The sequence below is a fragment of the Pleurodeles waltl genome, chromosome 4_2, assembly GCF_031143425.1.
Source record: "Pleurodeles waltl isolate 20211129_DDA chromosome 4_2, aPleWal1.hap1.20221129, whole genome shotgun sequence".
Lineage (NCBI taxonomy): Eukaryota > Metazoa > Chordata > Amphibia > Caudata > Salamandridae > Pleurodeles > Pleurodeles waltl.
The window spans coordinates 158050687-158070061 of record NC_090443.1 but is presented as its reverse complement, the minus strand read 5'-3'; the positions used below and the strand labels follow the sequence as shown (position 1 = coordinate 158070061).

General features: G+C 48.7%; 1 pseudogene; it reads left to right on the top strand.

The window, feature by feature from the left end:
- Window positions 1–1447: 1447 nt before the first annotated feature.
- LOC138293831 (TOX high mobility group box family member 4-like) lies at window positions 1448–17428 on the top strand (annotated as a pseudogene).
- The last annotated feature ends 1947 nt before the right edge of the window (window positions 17429–19375 follow it).

Genomic DNA, 19375 nt, shown 5'->3' with positions numbered 1-19375 from the left:
CAAGTGGTGCCCTATCCAGTCCCTGGGCCCTTGAAAGATGTAGAGCAGTAAAGTTGGCAGAACAAGAGCTGAAAATCCACTCACAGAACGCCGTGCAGGGAAATTTTCGATGCACCATCTGCAATGCGGTTGATAAACGCTGCGCCGCCGGCTCCGCGGCTAAAATCGATGCTACACCTGCATCATTGTTGGAAATGAATGCATCGTGGCTGGAGAAGTGATGCGCAACACCCGCCTACGGCTGCTGATAACAACGCAAACCCCTCCCGGCATGGTTTTCCAACACCGTGCGACCGGATTTTCCGCGCATCGTCCCTGGGCGTCAAAGTCAACCCGAATCTGCGCGGATCCGAGGTGCCCCATCTGGAAATCGACGCATCGCTCTCTTGCGAGGGAGAAAAACAATGCTTCACCGACCGGAGAAAAAATGATGCACGATCCACCTTGGGAGGAAGGAATCAACACATCTCTGACTTTTCTGACGCGCCCTCCCCGTGCGGCTTTATTTTTTACGCAAACCAGGTACTGTGTGCAAACTCAACGTTTCCCAAATTCGTATTTTAACTTGTGTATGTTGGATTTTTGTCATTTTGGTCTTATTTCATTTAGATCTTTTATCAACTGGTGTGGTGTCCATTTTGTAGTGTCTTCACTCTATTACTTTGTGTGTTGGTACAAATACTTTACACATTGCTATTGAGTTAAGCCTGCCTGCTCGTGCCAAGCTACCAAGGAGGTGAGTGGGGGTTAACCAGGGGTGTTTCTCCTTTGCCCTGACTAGAGTGAGGGTCCTTGCTTGGACAGGGGATAACCTGACTACCAACCAAAGACCCCATTTCTAACATTGATGATCAGTGGTGAGGATTGGACTTGTATTTGCACTTGATATACAGTGATTATGTGTACACTACTGTTTTCAGTGCAGACCATTATGTGACATACTGCTTGTTTTTACTTTTGCTCTCTTTGGACTTTTCTCCTGCTTCCATATTTTTGAAGATCTTTTTATTGTTTCCTGAACTTCTCATTGTGAACTCTTTTTTCTGTACTGGAACTTTGCACTTTTGATTTGCCATCTTGTCTCAATCTGGAGATGCAGCAGCTGGAGCTGTTTTTGAATTAGGGAAACTGGAAAGTTACACAGTTTCTCAATTGAAACAGTTCTGTAAGGATCTTGCCTGTCCCATTAAGAGGTCCACCAGGAAGGAAGAGCTACAATAGGCACCGAGAGCCTGGGTGACAGCCAAGGAGGCTGGGTGGCACACAGAGGAGGAGGGGGGGAGGAGGAAGTGCACATTATACACAATGGTGTATTGGATGTACCTATTATGCCTGGGGGGAGGGTCTCCAGGGCAGTGTGTCATCCAAGGGTCTGAGTCCTGAAGAGTTACAGGACAGACAGGCAAAGAGGGTTCACTATTTGGAGTTGGAGAAGCTTAGGATGAAAATGGAGAGGGAAATGGAGGAGAGAAAGATGGCCATAGAAGAGAAAACGTTACTGCTGGCTCAAGAGCTCATTTTGAGGGAGCTAGATCAGAGGAGCCAGTCCAGTAGGGATGATGGCAGCAGTACCTCAGTGCAGCCTGAGAGAAGGGTACACATTTCTACAGACTTAGTGAAGGACTATAAGAGGGAGGATGACATATACTTATGGTTCAAGCGGTATGAGTCTGCTTTCCATATGAACCTGGTCCCTGAGGCACATTGGGGGGGTGGGTCTGTGGAAGCACTTTGAGGTAGAGCGGAGGGACACTCTGACATCCTTAGGGGATCCTCAGGGACTCATCTACACCATAACGAAGGATGCCCTACTCACAAGATATGGTCTGACCCCTGAGCAGTATAAGGACAAGTTTATGTCCTATACAAAGAAAGAGTCCCAAACTTGGTTGGAGTGTGTAGATTCCTTTTACAGGTCACTGGATGGTTGGGTGAAGGGCAGTAAGGTGACAAGGTATGAGGGGCTTTACAATTTGATTGCTTGTAAGCACTTGTACAGTCTTTGTTTTCCAGAGCTGCTCCAGCCCCTGATTGACAGCAATCTGACAGACCGCAGGAAGCTTGCGCAGAATGCGGACTGTTGGGAGAGCACCAGGGTCCAGAAGAGGTATGGAGAGACCACACCAAGGGTGGGCTGGATCCCTCTCAGAAGAAAGGGTGGGTAAGGATAAACAGGGGGAGTTCACTAAAGGGCTCCAATCTAGTTCTCTATGGTAAGGATTCCCAGCCCCCCAGTGAGAAGAAGCCATGGTTCACCAAAGTAAAACATGTGGAGTGGGGGTCCCCACAAGTGTCATGCATGTGACTAGGTGGGTCATGTGAGAGGGGATCCCAAATTTCCCAAGGGGACACCGGTACCCATTGGTGCTCAGTCACAGGGCTTGGCCGATGTAACTCTTAGGGAGGACTTGGTTCCAGGTGGGTGAGAGCCAGCTGAAAGGACCCTTATCTCACTAGGGGACAGTGAAATGGTCCAGAGAACCCTTGTGCCTGAAAACACTAAGAAGTACAGGCAGTGGGTGACCATCAATGGACAGAGGGTAGAGGCTCTGAGAGACACAGGAGCCAGTGTGACTACAGTGAGGAGTCACCTGGGGTGTGAAGAGTAGATAGATCCCCGTGTACTTCACCAAGTAGTTGCAGTGGACAACTCAGAGTGCCTGTGCAGAGTGGCGCAGGTTCCCTTTCAATGGGGGTGGGGTAGTCGCAGGTTCCTTGAAAGTAGCTGTGAGTCCAAACATGCCTGTGGATTGTTTGCTTGGCAGTGTCCTGGAGGATTCCCCTTGAAGAAGGTGGAACACAGGTCACACTTGGAGATGTTGGGTCTGCCTGGGTGTGTGTGTGTGTCTAATCAGTCAATGGCAGCCCACCAGGGTGGTCAGAAGCCCCTGGAGCCTGAAACAGTGTCCCAGGGGTCCACCAGTAGGAGGAAGGGCAAGGGGAGCAGGAAACCGGTCCCAGAAGTTCCCACTGTCCGGGAGGATGCTGAACCTGAGGGTGACACCCCGGAGCCTACCGGGGAACAGGTGGCTGAGCTGGGGGAGGTCCCTGAGCTGTCACAGTGGCAGCAGGAAGGAGGGTCCACCAGGGAGGCATTCTGTGAGGCACAGAAAGTATGCCCTACTCTAGAGGGTTTGCGGCAGTAGGTTGCTGACCAGGCTGGTGGCAAGGAGCCAGGATCACAGCTGATCTATTGGAAGGCCTCCTATATAGAGAGCCTAAGGTTGCTGAGCCTGGGTCCGCCCATGTGCTGGCGGTACCCCAGTGCTTCTGAGCCTTCCTACTGGGTCTGGCTCATGATGTGCCTTTAGCTGGACATTTGGGGCAGGACAAGACCTTTGAACAGCTTGTCGCCCACTTTTACTGGCCCCTAATACACAGGCAATCAGATGCACACTGTAGGTCTTGCCCAACGTGTCAGGCAAGTGGCAAGAGTGGGGGACATGTAACCAACCTTTTTCCTGTGGTTAGTGCCCCCTTTGAAAGGGTTGGTAATGACATTGTGGGGCCTCTGGATCCCAAGACAGCCACGTGCAACAGGTTTATCCTGGTCTTGGTGGACCATGCCACCCGGTACCCATAAGCCATTCCTCTGAGGTCAATCACCTCCCCTGTGGTGGGATGTGTTTTGAAGGGGGTTCCACAAGGAAGTGGTATCTCATAGGGGTACCAACCTCATATCTACTTATATGAAGTCTCTGTGGATGGAGTGTGGGGTAACGTATAAGTTCACCTCTCCTTACCACCCCCAGAGCAACAGTCTGGTTGAAAGGTTTAACCGCACCTTGACAGGCATGATCATGGGCCTGTCAAAGCCCTTGAGGCGTAAGTGGGACACCCTCTTGCCATTCCTTCTGTTCACCTACAGGGAGGTGCCCGAAATAAGGGCTTTGATTTAGTCCTTTTGAGAGACTGTATAGCAACCCTGTCAGGGGACCTTTGAGTCTGGTAATGGAGGGCTTAGAGAAAGCCCCCAGTAAACCCCCCAGGATGTGTTCAGTCACATGCTGGCTTTTAGGAAGCAGACTGCCTGCTCACCTACAAGCAAGCCGGGAAGACATGAAACACTCTGGTCGAGTTTCAGCCTGGCCAGAAAGTGTGAGTGATGGTGCCAGTAGAGTCTAGGGTGCTCCAGGACAAGTGGACTGGGCCATTTGAGGTGGTGGAGTGCAAGAGCGAAGTCACCTACCTGGTGAACTTGCGGACTCCCAGGAACCCTTTAGGGTCCTGCATGTGAACCACCTCAAGCCTCACTTTGAGCGAACTGACTTGCTCCTAGCAACAGATGATGGGGTGGAGGAAGAGAATGAGCCTCTTTCTGACCTCCTGTCTGCTGGAGTGAAGGATGGATCTGTGGAGGGTGTGAACCTCTCCCCTCCCTGACCCCAGAGCAACAGAGGGACTGTCGCCAAGTGTTGAGTCAATTTGCCTCCCTGTTCTCCTTGATCCCAGGGGTCACACACTTGTGTACACATGATGTGGACACTGGGGACCGTCCACTTGTTAAACCAAAGGTTTACAGAGTGACTGATAAGGTCAGGGCTAGCATCAAAGATGTGAACCCAAGTAGTAATTGAGTTTTCCAGTAGTCCTTGGGTCAGCTCAGTGGTCTTGGTCCCAAAGGCTGCTGCTCCTGGTGCCACAGAAGAACTCTGGTTCTGTGTGGATTACTGGGTTCTCAATGCCGTCACTAAGACTGACGCGCACCCCATCCCCTGAGCTGATGGGCTCATTGATTGATTGAGAACTGCCAAATATCTTAGCATCTTTGACTTGACGTCTGGGTATTAGCAGATTACCTTAACTGAGGGGGCCAAGGAGAGGTCAGCAGTGATGCCCTTTGGGGTGAAAAAATGCCCCTGCCACCTTTCAGAGGTTGGTTAACCAGGTGTTGGCTGGGCTGGAGGATTTCAGCACAGCCTACCTGGATGACATTGCTGTGTTAAGTCCATTTGCAACACCTCTGTAAAGTGTTGAAGGCTCTGCAACAGGCAGGCCTCACTATAAAGGCAAGTAAATGCCAAATAGGGCAGTGTTCGGTGGTGTACTTGGGACACCAGGTGGGGAGTAGCCAGGTGGCACCCCTACAGCCAAAAATTACTATTCTGACTTGGGAGCTTTCCAAGACCCAGACAGAGGTGAGGGCCTTTTTAGGCCTCACTGGCTATTTTAGGTTTGTCAAGGGGTATGGCACAATTGGTGCTCCCTTGAATGAGTTGACTTCCAAAAACCAACCAAAGAAGGTGATCTGGATGGAGTTCTGCCAGACAGCTTTTGATGCACTGAAGCCTGCCATGTGCACAGCACCAATGCTGAGGGCACCTGATTTCTCCAAGGAGTTTGTAGTGCCAACTGATGCTTGGAAGCATGGTATAGGAGCAGTATTATCACAGCTAATTGAAGAGGGCCTACATCAACCTTTAGCCTACATTAGCAGGAGGTTAATAATAATAATAATAATAATAATAATAATAATTATAATAATAATAATAATAATAATAATAAGCTTTATTCGGTCATTGAGGCCATCAAAGCATAAGAAAAATACAATAGTAACAAGATATAAGAACAAGCAAAAAGATAAAATTAACTTAGTATCACAGTGTACATATACATGGTTTAACCCCTTAGCTGCTGGGCCTTTTCCCCCCCAGTGCTGAGCCCTTTTTTGGCTATTTGGGGTAGTTCGCGCTTAGGGCTTCATAACTTTTTGTCCACATAAGCTAACCACGCCAAATTTGCGTCCTTTTTTTCCAACTTCCTAGGGATTCTAATGGTACCCAGAGTTTGTGGTTTACCCTGGAGGAGACCAAGAAAATAGCCAAAATACAGTGAAAATTTATTTTTTTCCCAAAAAATGGGAAAAAAGGGCCGCCGAAGAAGGCTTGTGGTTTTTTCCCTGAAAATGCCATCAACAAAGGGTTTCTGGTGCTGAAATCACTATCTTCCCACCTTTCAGGAACGGGCAGACTTGAATCAGAAAACCACATTTTCCAACACAAATTTGGCATTTTACTGGGACATACCCCATTTTTACTATTTTTGGTGCTTTCAACCTCCTTCCAGTTAGTGACAGGAATGGGTGTGAAACTAATGCTGGATCCTGGAAAGCTAAACATTTCTGAAAACTAGACAAAATTCTGAATTCAGCAAGGGGTCATTTGTGTAGATCCTACAAGGTTTTCCTACAGAAAATAACAGCTGAAATAAAAAAATATTGAAATTGAGCTGAAAACAACAGCCATTTTTCTTTATATTTTACTCTGTAACTTTTTCCTGCGATGTCAGATTTCTGAAAGCAATATACCGTTTTGTCTGCTGGACTCTTCTGGTTGCGGGGATATAAAGGGCTTATAGGTTCATCAAGAACCCTAGGTACCCAGAGCCAATAAATGAGGTGCACCCTGCAGTTGGTTTTCATTCTATACTGGGTATACAGCAATTCATTTGCTGAAATATGAGGAGTGAAAAAGAGGTATCAAGAAAACCTTTGAATTTCCAAAATGGGATCAAGATAAGGTTTTGAGGAGCAGTGGTTATTTGCACATCTTTGAATTCCGAGGTGCCCATACTAGCATGTGAATTGCAGGGCATTTCTCAAATAGACGTCTTTTTTACACACTCTCTAATATTTGGAAGGAAAAAATGTAGAGAAAGATAAGGGGCAATAACACTTGTTTTGCTATTCTATGTTCCCCCAAGTCTCCCGATAAAAATGATACCTCACTTGTGTGGGTAGGCCTAGCGCCCGCGACAGGAAATGCCCCAAAACACAACGTGGACACATCCCATTTTTTCACAAAATACAGAGCTGTTTTTTTGCAAAGTGCCTACCTGTAGATTATGGCCTCTAGCTCAGCCGGCACATAGGAAACCTACCAAACCTGTACATTTTTGAAAACTAGAGACCTAGGGGAATCCAAGATGGGGTGACTCGCGGGGCTCTGACCAGGTTCTGTTACCCAGAATCCTTTGCAAACCTCAAAAAGTGGCTAAAAAAACAAGTTTTCCTCACATTTCGGTGACAGAAAGTTCTGGAATCTGAGAGGAGCCTCAAATTTCCTTCCACCCAGCGTCCCCCCAAGTCTCCCGATAAAAATGATACCTCACTTGTGTGGGTAGGCCTAGCGCCCGCGACAGGAAATGCCCCAAAACACAACGTGGACACATCACAGAAAACAGAGCTGTTTTTTGCAAAGTGCTTACCTGTAGATTTTGGCCTCTAGCTCAGCCGGCACCTAGGGAAACCTACCAAACCTGTACATTTTTGAAAACTAGAGACCTAGGGGAATCCAAGATGGGGTGACTCGCGGGGCTCTGACCAGGTTCTGTTACCCAGAATCCTTTGCAAACCTCAAAAAGTGGCTAAAAAAACAAGTTTTCCTCACATTTCGGTGACAGAAAGTTCTGGAATCTGAGAGGAGCCTCAAATTTCCTTCCACCCAGCGTCCCCCCAAGTCTCCCGATAAAAATTATACCTCACTTGTGTGGGTAGGCCTAGCGCCCGCGACAGGAAATGCCCCAAAACACAACGTGGACACATCACAGAAAACAGAGCTGTTTTTTGCAAAGTGCCTACCTGTAGATTTTGGCCTCTAGCTCAGACGGCACCTAAGGAAACCTACCAAACCTGTACATTTTTGAAAACTAGAGACCTAGGGGAATCCAAGATGGGGTGACTCGCGGGGCTCTGACCAGGTTCTGTTACCCAGAATCCTTTGCAAACCTCAAAAAGTGGCTAAAAAAACAAGTTTTCCTCACATTTCGGTGACAGAAAGTTCTGGAATCTGAGAGGAGCCTCAAATTTCCTTCCACCCAGCGTCCCCCCAAGTCTCCCGATAAAATTGATACCTCACTTGTGTGGGTAGGCCTAGCGCCCGCGACAGGAAATGCCCCAAAACACAACGTGGACACATCACAGAAAACAGAGCTGTTTTTTGCAAAGTGCCTACCTGTAGATTTTGGCCTCTAGCTCAGCCGGCACCTAGGGAAACCTACCAAACCTGTGCATTTCTGAAAACTAGAGACCTAGGGGAATCCAAGGAGGGGTGACTTGCGGGGCTCGGACCAGGTTCTGTTACCCAGAATCCTTTGCAAACCTCAAAAAGTGGCTAAAAAAACAAGTTTTCCTCACATTTCGGTGACAGAAAGTTCTGGAATCTGAGAGGAGCCACAAATTTCCTTCCACCCAGCGTTCCCCCAAGCCTCCCGATAAAAATGATACCTCACTTGTGTGGTTAGGCCTGGTGCCTGCGACAGGAATAGATCACACAACGGTCAATGTTGGTCCTTACGTGAGGCAGCTGTTGACCCTGGGGTGATCCATTCCTGACACAGACACTAGGTGTAGGCACTCAAGTGGGGTAGTGTTTTTATCAGGACAGGTGAGGAGTCACTGGGTGGTAGGAATATTGTGGATCCCAGCATATTCCTGTAGTTTGTGTGACAGAAATGCGAGAAAAATTGAGTTTTTTTTCAACATTTCAGCTTTGCAGGGTATTCTGGGTAAGAAAACTTTGGGGAAGCCACACAAGTCACACCTCTGTGGACTCCCCCGAATGTCTAGTTTCCAGAAATGTTTGGGTTTAGTGTGTTTCTCTATATGGCCGCCGAATCCAGGACCAAAAACACAGGTGCCTGCCTTACAAAACCAGTTTGTTTTGCCATGGATAATTTTGATGTCTCCACAATATGATTTGGGTGGTGGAATTTGGGGCTGAACTAAATTGGGGAGCTCCCAAGAGAGCACTCTCTCTCTGCTTGCCGCGGCATTCACCTGCTCTCTGGGTTGGCCTAACCCACTATTACCCAGTTGCACAAACAGCTTGCGAAGGGACAGCAGGACTGTCCTCATCACCTCCCTCATAATGTACTGGAAGAGGAGTTATCGAATGGGACTCCTCTGACTGAAAAATCACTCCCAGAGTCTGCGCCATTGTCCTATCCTTCACATGCTGTCTCAGTATCTGATGTCTCAGTCTCTGATCCTATGTCAGAGCGGTCCTCTATAACCCGAGTGCAGGCAGCAGTCATCCATCAAGATGCCATCTCTGCTATTGGCTAAACTGTTGCTCTAAAACACTAGCCTACGTAGACAGTCACAAAATCGATGGTGTGTGAGATACGTGCAACAGTAGAGGCCACCTTACCTGCGCTTCTTCCCTCAATCAGCACGTACTTTCAAGACACTCAAAAAACACCTTGTCACATACCATTCGTCACAGTCTTTAGCACCTCCTGCGCCCAGTCCAACAATCATTATTGGTGCTCCCACTCCCTCCTCCTCGGATTCCCTCATTACCACCCAGCAAAAGTGCCCTTCATCTCTCCATAGACTTTGCTAATGTACTCAGCTATTTACATAAAATACAGATTTGCTCTTTGCAGTAGGCATATAAACCTTCTGCGCTTCTTTATGGCACTAAAACTGCCACTAGACAAGTCGGACCCTTTTCCCCCCAGGGAAACCACACACATATTGACAAAAGTGATATATATATGACAGCCAATCACCTGAAACTCAACTCAAGCAAAACCGAAATAATCCTCTTTGGCCCACACAAAAACACCTGGGACCCCTCATGGTGGCCCACCACGCTAGGCCCTGCACCCACCCCTGCCAACTACGCACGCAACCTCAGCATCATCCTAGACTCCTCCCTCTCGATGACCCAACAAATCAACGCTCTCACCTCCTCATGCTTCAACACACTCCGTATACTGAAAAACATTCAAATGGATCCCCACAGAGACCAGAAAAACTGTCACTCACGCACACATCAGCAGCAGGCTTGATTACGGAAACGCCCTCTACGCCGGCACCACTCTAAAACTCAAGCGCAAACTACACGCATCTAGAACTCAGCAGCACGACTCATCCTCGACCTCCGCCGACACGAACACATCTCTCCACACCTCAAATCCCTCCACTGGCTCCCCATTGACAAAAGGATCACCTTCAAGATCCTCATCCTCGCACACAAATCACTCCACAACACAGGCCCTGCCTACCTCAACGAGAGTCACCTTCCACACCCCCACACGAAACGTCCGCTCAGCTGACCTCTCTCTCGCCTCTGTCCCCCGCATCAAACACACCACCACCGGGGGCAGATCCTTCTCCTACCTTGCACCCAAAACCTGGAACGCCCTCACAACCCACCTTCGCAAGACCCAAAACCTACTTCTTTTCAGGAAGGGCCTCAAAACCTGGCTTTTCGAACAGTGAACCTCCCAGACCCTTTCCCTCCCCCCGCCCCCCTCCAAACGCCTTGAGACCCTCACAGGTGAGTAGCACACTTTATAAATCTCTTTGGTATATATAGATCTACCTCTATATATATATATATATATCTATGTACATAGATATATCTATAGATATATCCATGTACATAGATATATCTATCTACATAGATATATAAATATTGATCTATATATAGATCTATTTTTTTTAGTTGTTGTATGGTTTCCTTGGGGGCCAAAATGGCCCCCAGGGAAACCCTACAACATCTAAAAAAAAAATTGCCCCCACAGGGGGTCACCCTGCCCACGGGCGACCCCCTGTCATTTTATTTATTTTTTATTTTTATTTTTTTGAAAAAAAAACAATCCCCTGGGGGGGGGGCGCGATCGCGCCCCCCTCCCCCCCCCAGGGGGCACCTACCTTTTTTTTTTAAATTAATTATGCCCCCGGGGGGGGCGGCCCGTTTTCCGAGGGGGCCGCCCACCCAAAGTGAAATCCCTGGCGTCTAGTGGTGTTTCCTGGCCCCCGATCGCAGCTGTGCTGCGATCGGGGGCCAGGAAACACTTTGAGAAGGCCTCGTAAGAAAGGGGAGACAAGGCCTTCTCAAAGTGTTTCCTGGCCCCCCGATCGCAGCTGTGCTGCGATCGGGGGGCCAGGAAACCTGAAACCACAGCTGCGACCGGGGGCCAGGAAACACTTTCAGGAAGGCCTCGTAAGAAAGGGGAGACACTCCCCTTTCTTATGAGGCCTTCCCGAACGTGGGAAAGGGCGTTTTCCCTATCAAAGCAGGAAGCGGCCGCAAGGCTGCTTCCTGCTTTGATGGGGAAAACACCTTTGCAACGTCAGCGCGCCGCGAGGCGCGCTGACGTCACAAAGGGGCGGGTGGGGGGGCGGGGGGAGACACGGAAGCTTCCGTGTCTCCCGGGGGGGTTTAAAAAAAATAATAAATCCTCGGGTGCGACGCACCCGAGGATTTATTGATACCCTTCCTGGTGTCGGCCACTGGTCGTGACCCGCACCAGGGAGGGTGTGTGGGCGTCGGCCAGTGGCCGACGCCCGCAACGAAGAGGTTAAAACATGACAGTAAAAATACAACCCATTCTTCATACCTTCTAAATCCTAAAAGGTTTACATAGAATAACGTTTTTTATTTCAATGAGTGATGTCGTATACGCCAGGCTGTCGCAAGGAACTTGCTGACAGCATGGATAACTTTTATGGAAGTATCACTCTTTAAGATCCTAATAGCTGTAAAACATTGTCTCAAACCCAGGTTTCGGCAAGTTGCACGGATCCATTTTGCTCTGGGAGTTGTATAGGCAGGGCAAAAGAACATAAAATAGCACGAGGTTACTTCCTAGGGAATGTATGTGGAGTGCAATTGAGTGTGAGTCTTTTGCTGTGGTCTGGGTTCTGAAGAAGTTAAGACCCTACTTGTCTGGGGCTCACTTCTGGGTTAAGACAGACCACAGGCCCCTCAGATGGATAATGCAGACAAGGGGTGAGAACCCAAAGCTGTTGAGGTGGTGCATCTCCCTACAGGGAATGGACTTTACGGTGGAACACCGCCATGGCATAGAACACGCCAATGATGATGGTCTGTCCAGATTCTTCCGTCTTAGTGATGAAAACTCGCATGAGGTTAGGTAGTTTCTCCCCACTTTCAGCTGGGGGGACACGTGTTAGACTTGGCATCATTGGCGGGGTCTTCCCTAACTTTTTGCCTCTGCTTCCCAGGTTGTTGATGTGTGCTGGACTCTGTTTTTGCTGTGTTTTGATACTCTGGTCACTTTACCACTGCTAACCAGTGCCGAAGTGCAAGTGCTCCTATGTAAAATGTATGTGTAATTGGCTTATCCATGATTGGCATATTTGATTTACAAATAAGTCTCTAGTAAAGTGCACTAGAGGAGCCCAGGGCCTGTAAATGAAATGCTACTAATGGGCCTGCAGCACAAGTTGTGCTACCCCCATTAGTAGCCCTGTAAACATACCTCAGACCTGCCACTGCAGTGTGTGTGTGTGCAGTTTTCAACTGCCAAGTCGACTTGGCAAGAGTACCCATTCGCCAAGCCTAAACCTTCCCTTTTCATACATTTAGGGCACCCCTAATGTAGGCCTTAGGTAGCCCAATGGGAAGGGTGTAGTGTATCTTAAAGGTGGGACATGTACTGATGTGTGTTACATGTCCTAACAGTGAAATACTGCTAAATTCAGTCTTCATTGTTGCAAGGCCTATCTCTCTCAAAGGTTAACATGGGGGCTGCCTTTAAATCCTCCAGGGATGCTTGGGAGGAGTTGCTAGACCCTGAAGAATACCAGCCCCTGGACCTCAACAAGGGCTGGTGTGAGGAATTGCAGAAGCCAGTGGACTGGACACCTCTCTAGATACTGGCAGTGTCTCTCCTCCTACCGTGGCTATAGAGGAGGGAGCCTTATTCACTATGGTGGTGATAAAGGTGGCTGAGGTCCTGGACCTTAGCCTACCCTCAGTGGCAGTCAAGACTAATGTTTTGACAGAGGTGCTTCAGCCTGGCATAACTCCCTCAGAACCGCTCCTCTCATTTAACAAAGGCCTCATGGATGTCCTGCTTGGTACTTGGTCCAAACCCTGACAGGAGCTCCTGTGGACAGGACGATTGCCCGCTGCCACCGTCTGACCCCAGGGGACCCGAACTTCATTAGACAACACCCTACCCCAGAGAGCTTGGTGGTCTAAGGCCTATATTTATACTTTTTTAGCGCCGCATTTGCGCCACTTTTTAACACAAAAACTGTGCAAACTTACAAAATACTGTTGTATTTTGCAAGTTTGCACCACTTTTGTGTCAAATAATTATGCAAATTCAACCCAAAAAAAGTATAAATATAGGCCCAAGTCTCCACCTCTCATGTAAATCCTGGCATATTCCCTACCACACCACTGGATAGGAAATCCTAGTAAAGAAAATGTTTCTTCAACTGCCTGGCAGTGAAGTTAGTGACCACTGCGTGCCTTTTGGGTCATTACTCCCATGTACTGTGGGGTTTGGTTGCGCAGGTGCTTACGATGGTCCTGGAGGAGGACCGGGCCGCACTCTCCCAAACTATATCTGACGGGAAATGCATGTAAGTTCACAATTCGGTAAGGGCTGGATATGACTGACTTGCTGGGCAGAGTGGTTTCTTCATTGGTGGTACACCTGCCTGAGAACAACTGGCTTTTCCGGGGATGTCCAAGCATCACTTATGGACATGCCCTAGGATGGCTCCCGTCTCTTCGGAGACAATACAGACTCAGCGTTGGAGTGCTTCAAGGATACCAGAGCTACAGCTAGGTCCCTGCTCCTTTCCATGGCCCCTTGTCAACCCCAGGCAACCTTTTCCTCCTTTCATGGCCATGGAGGGGGCTTCCACCCACGTCTTTACTCACCCAGCCACCTCAGCGTGCTGGCTTCCCAGCCTCTGCATACTCACAGAACTTGTGGGTCGGGCAGCCAGAGGTTGGGCCAGTTCACCCCTCCCACAGCACCCATAGCCTCCAAACCCCTTTAGCTGGCCCTCTCACGTTCATTGACACCCAGTGGGAGGCAGGATACACCAACAAAGGGGCTGCGACCTCACCATAGTGACTGTTCCTTCACCCGTGCCACCCACTTGCAACAGGCTGACGCAGGGCCATTTAACTTTGCTCCACCAGGAAGTGATGGCTCTCTTGCCCAAGGGAGCCATAGAGAGGGTGTTGACAGCAGAATTAGGTTGTGGTTGCTATTCATGCTACTTTCTGGTGCCCAAGAAGGATTGAGGCCTTTGTCCTATCCTAAACCTGCACCCTCCTAATTTCTTAGTCAAAAATGAGAAGTTCAAAATGCTCATGTTTGTTCAAGTCCTGTCTACCCCAGGAGTCTGGATGGTAGAACTGGACTTACTAGTGCCCCTGGGGCATTCACCAAGGTGATGGCGGAAGTTGCAGCTCATCTCTGGAGATCAGGGGTGCCAGTCTTCACCTAACTCGACAACTGGCTATTGAAGGTGGGCTTGCCACCCAGGCTGTCATCTCCTACCTCCAGACTACAGCGGACCTTCTGTACTCCCTGGGGTTCACTATCAACATACCAAAGTCACACCTGACTCCCTCTCAGATGCTCCCTTTCATCAATGCTGTTCTGGACATGGTACAGTTTTGGGCCTATCCTCCCGAACGGCGAGTCCAGGATAATCTGGGGCATATTTAAGGGAAAGTGGTGCTCCACCCAGTGCAGCGCCACTTTCCTTGCGCACCTTAGCGTACCCCTACCGCCACCATATGTGCACCATATCTACGTGACGGAGCACCATGGTGCAGGGTAAGGGACAATAGCGTCATTTTTATTGATGCTATTGATGTACTCTGCAGGAGTAGTGCCAATATATTGGCGCTACTCCTGCAGAGTACACAGGGGCCCATTATAAATAATGGAAGCCCCCTTTTAATGCCTGCTCTAACCAGGCGTTAAAAGTGGCGTATAAAGTGACGCAAGAAATCTGTTAGATTTCCTTGCACCATTTTTTCAGCCCCCCCTAACAGGGGAATGCCACCTTTGCATACATTATGCCTGGCGCAGGTATAATGTAGCTCAAAGGGTTACAAAGTGGTGCAAAAAATGCATGCATTGCGCCACTTTGTAAATATGGCACTAGGATTTTCGCCGCGTTGGGCCACATTAGCGTAAAAAACAAAAATGATGCTAGTGTGGCTCAACGTGGCTCTAGGGGCTTATAAATATGCCCCTTAGGCTGTAATACCAATGTTTTTGCCTCAGTCTTGGATTTCGTTGAGACTGACTTGGAGGCTGCTGGACCTCATGACCTCCTGCATCCTGATTGTGACACATGCCCACTGGCATGTTCAGGCTCTTGCAGTGGGACCTGAAGCTGCAGTGGGTACAGCCACAGGGGACTCTCTTCAACATAGTCCAGTTCTCAGAGGTTACTACAAAAGATCTGCAATGATGGCTAACGAACTGCGATTGGGTTAGCGATAGACCCCTCTTAGTTCCCCAACCAGATCTGACAGTGGGGACAGATGCATCACTCCTGGGATGGGGCGGCCATATGGGAGAGATGGAGATGAGAGGCCTGTGAGCTCCGGCGGGATATGGACTCCACATCAATCTGCTGGAGCTCCGGGCCATCCGGCTGGCATTGAAAGCCATCAGGGAAGGTTAGAGCAGATGTTCACAAACAGCACACCACATGTGGTGTTGCAAGAAAAAGGGCAGGTTGTGATCATTGACTCGTTGTCAAGAGGCCCTGCATCTCTGAAATTGGCTGAAACATTAGTGTATTTTCCTGGGGGTTCACCCCAGCCAGGCTCTCTGAATGCCCGGGGAGACAAACTCAACCGAAGATGCCTAGCAGATCACAAATGTTGTCTCCATCCAGAGGTAGGGCAAGGTCTCTTTCAGCAGTAGGGAGAGCCTTGATTAGATCTGTTCACCACCGTCAAGAGTCCTTATTGTCAGTAGTTTTAAACACTTGAGTTTCCAAGGTGGATCCACTTTTTGTCTCAGGTGGAGCTTAGGCCTCCTGTATGCCTTTCCACCCACACTACTCAAGTCATCCTGTGGCTCCAGTCTGGGCTTGGAGAGTTTTGTATCCCGAGCTGTTGAGCATGGCCATCTGCTGGATGGATTTGGAGGATTTGGAGGATCTTCTGTCACAGCAGCAGGGGAGCGTTCCCCACCCAAACCTGTCAATGCCTTCATGTGTGGAGATTGAGTGGTGAAAGTTGACAGCTTTCGAGCAGCCACCAAAAATCTGCAATGTTATCTTGGCAGCCAGGCATCCCTCTACCAAGACTGTATACACCTGCTAGTGGGACAAGTCTGTGGTACGGTGTGCAGAGAAACAAGTTGACCTGTTATAGGTGCCCCCGCCAGCCATGGACCTGCACTTCTGCAAAGAGGGGCTAAAAGGGGCCACAGGGAGGGATTACTCCACTTGCTTCTGGGAGCCAGAAGTGCAGAGGAGGAGAAGGGATTTACCAATCTAGGAGGGCTACTGTACACCTCCAGGATCTTTAATGGCTATGGAGGAAGCTGCAAGATTCCTGGAAAAAATTACAGCTTCTTGACCATAGCTGAGTCAGGACATCATTTTATAACCAGAGCAGAGACTTTACACACATCAAATGTGGGAGATGAAGTGTTTGAAGTCCCCCCATTTTCACTTGACTCTGATCCCACAATGGTAGTCTCTGATGTTGATGGCCACTTTCATGACCTTTGGGACCCCAGTTATCCTCAGGATGGCAGTTGTTCTGCCAGATATGGGGTGCAGCAGACACTGGAAATGCCAGTTGGCTTGGAACAGGGTGGCAGTCTCCTTGGCAGTACTCTCTCAATGGATATGGATCATTAAATTGTGACTCTGTACAAGGCAAAACCCCAGTGATAATAGATGTGTCCGTGTCAGACTTGATCTCAAGCCTTCTTGGCCACAGTCAACTGACCACCATTGACCAGTCTGAGTTAAGTTCCCAGCGGGGCATGGGGCTAGGATGCAGCACAATTCTCCCTCCTGCGCCTTCACCTGAGGAGACAACACTGCCCCAAACAAGCTCACTGCATTACGATGACATGGAGGAGTTCAATAGGATAACTGCTCCAAAAGCTGTTGCGATGGGGCCAACAAAACACAAACTGCCATCAAGGGTTAGATTCCAACTGCCACTTTCGGAGAAGTCTCCAAGATTGTAGCATCTGTTTGGGACAACCTAAGAGAGGAACAGAAGCAGGTGTACAAGAGGAAGGTGGAGGCATCCAATAAGGAATACCTCAAAGTTCTTGCAGCTTACAAAGCAAATCAGCTCTCTCAGGCTACACTAGAAACAGTGGAGCTGTAGTCTCCTCAGCCCTGCCACAGGTGGTGGAGGCACTTAGACTTTCCCCACTCATCATTGTGACCACCAACCTCCCACAGCACACCATAGTGACAACAGTAACCACTCACACACCTGCCTGTACCAAGCAGCCCACCATCACCAAGATCATTATCTCTAAGTTGGCCTTAGGTCAGCTTTCATCATCCATCGCCAGGAATCGAGGGGCAATTTTGAGTGAGAGTCCTGCTACCGTTATGACTACAAGGGGACTGCAGGGTCTGCAGCTGGGCCAGCAGCTCCAGTTCCCAACCTCAGGCCAAGTATCCAGCACTCAAGCATGAATGCTCACACTTTCTGTCCTCCAGGCAGTGATGCAGCTATCGCTATGGCTCCAGCCACCACCCCTGCAGCAGATGCAACAGCCCCTGTTGCTTCAGCAGATGCCCCAAGTGCCATAGTGGCAGCAGACATAGCCAGGAACCACAGTGCATCCACCCTGCAGGCTATGCAGAAAGTGACCCTCAACATGCAGTGTCAATAGTCCCCACCACTCCACATCAAGATCATTCCTCCTCAGTTGCCTTTGCAGCCTCAGCCACAACCACCTCCTCTCCAGTCACAAACTGTACAGATTGAGCCTGCACCAGCCCCAGTGCTGCCACTGGCCCAGCCTGTCGAAAGTGCTTCCCCAGTTCCCAGCTCTGAATCAGTGGCTTCTCCTGAACATGTGGAGATGGTGACTGAAGTGGTATAAGAGGTAGAATCACCATCTCAGCAGATGATGGAAGAGCAGCTTATAAGCAGTTCACCACCTGCAGCTCCTGAACCTAACTCCCCTGAGCCTCACTGTGTACCATTCAGATGTGGGAACTCGCCTGTGGAAAGCAAGGACTGAGACAATTAGTACCGCAGCAAAGAGTGTGTGGAAAAGCATTGCAGAGATGGCTTCATTGACTGGGTGTCATCGCAGAACCAGGAAACTATGGCATATGTAAAGTGAAACCTGAGGACCACAGCAAACAAGAGATAGTGGCTGCTGGGGGAGCAGGAAACCTTTTGGACCATAGATGCTACTTCAGCATCTGAATTGTTGCCCACTCTCACATAGGAATCTGTAAATTTTTGAGTTCTTTTTTATGTGATACAGAAAATTAGTTTTAGTGCAGCGTGATCTTGGATTCCTGGATCCTGGTAACTGAAATATCAGCATTGACTGAAATCCCATCTTCAATTCTCATTTTGTATTTTAATAATTTATTAGTTGGGACCTGGAATTATATCACTGATCCAAAAGACTTGCTTGGGTGGGAGGAAGTGAGGAAGGAGGTGAGTGAAATTGTTTTTTCTTTTTCTCCATTACAGCCATTCTAATGGTGAATCTTTTTTTTCTTCTTTTTTTTAAGACACATTGATGTGCGTTGTGGCATCTGGGATGACCTTTACCATTTAGATCTTGGTATAACTGCCATATTTGGAGGTCAGGGGGATTGTACATTATTGCAAGGGATTTAGGATCAATACAGTGCTAATCTGTATCACTTGTTAAAATGAATGATAATGTAATACTGTTTCGTTTTCTTTACTTAAATGTCATTTCTACCCAGTAGGTTGTTACTGTGATATTGAATCAGAAGATATGGAACCAAAAAGGGAGCTCAGTCTCACCATTTAGTTTGTGTGGTTGTGTGTTGAAATGCTCCACCACTGACTAAATGCAGTTGCCAAGTTACTGTGCAAATAGCAGTGATGGTTTTTCCTTGAGGGTGGGGGGCATCGCCCCAGCCCACTGTAAGCCGCACTAAACGTGAAGAATAAAATGGAAATGAAATGATTTCATTGACATTTTATTTTTCACATAGCGCGCAACAGCTGTCAGCCTGCCCCGTAGCCAGGATAAATGAGGGGCGAGTCCTCTTTTGAACAGAGGACTACGCAGTGCTGGCCAGGCACTGCAAAGTGTGCATCTGAGTTTTGCCAGCTGACTTGTGCCGCCCAAACTCACATGCGCACTTTGGAGCTCTCCACCCAGCTGCTTTGGACAGCTTCTGCCTTCATCAGGCCTCAGTGAGACCGTAATCTCGTCCTAACTTTTCTGATGTGCGCTCCCTTTGAGCCATTACATATTTGTCCCTCAGACTCCTTACCATTAAGATGGCCTTAGTGGTGGCAATAAAATCTTCCCAGGTCATCAGTGAGCTTCAGGCTTTGTCACCCAAATCTCCATACCTGAACACCTACCCAGACAAGCTGGTTCTATGCACTACTGCCTCTTTTTGACTGAAAGTCGT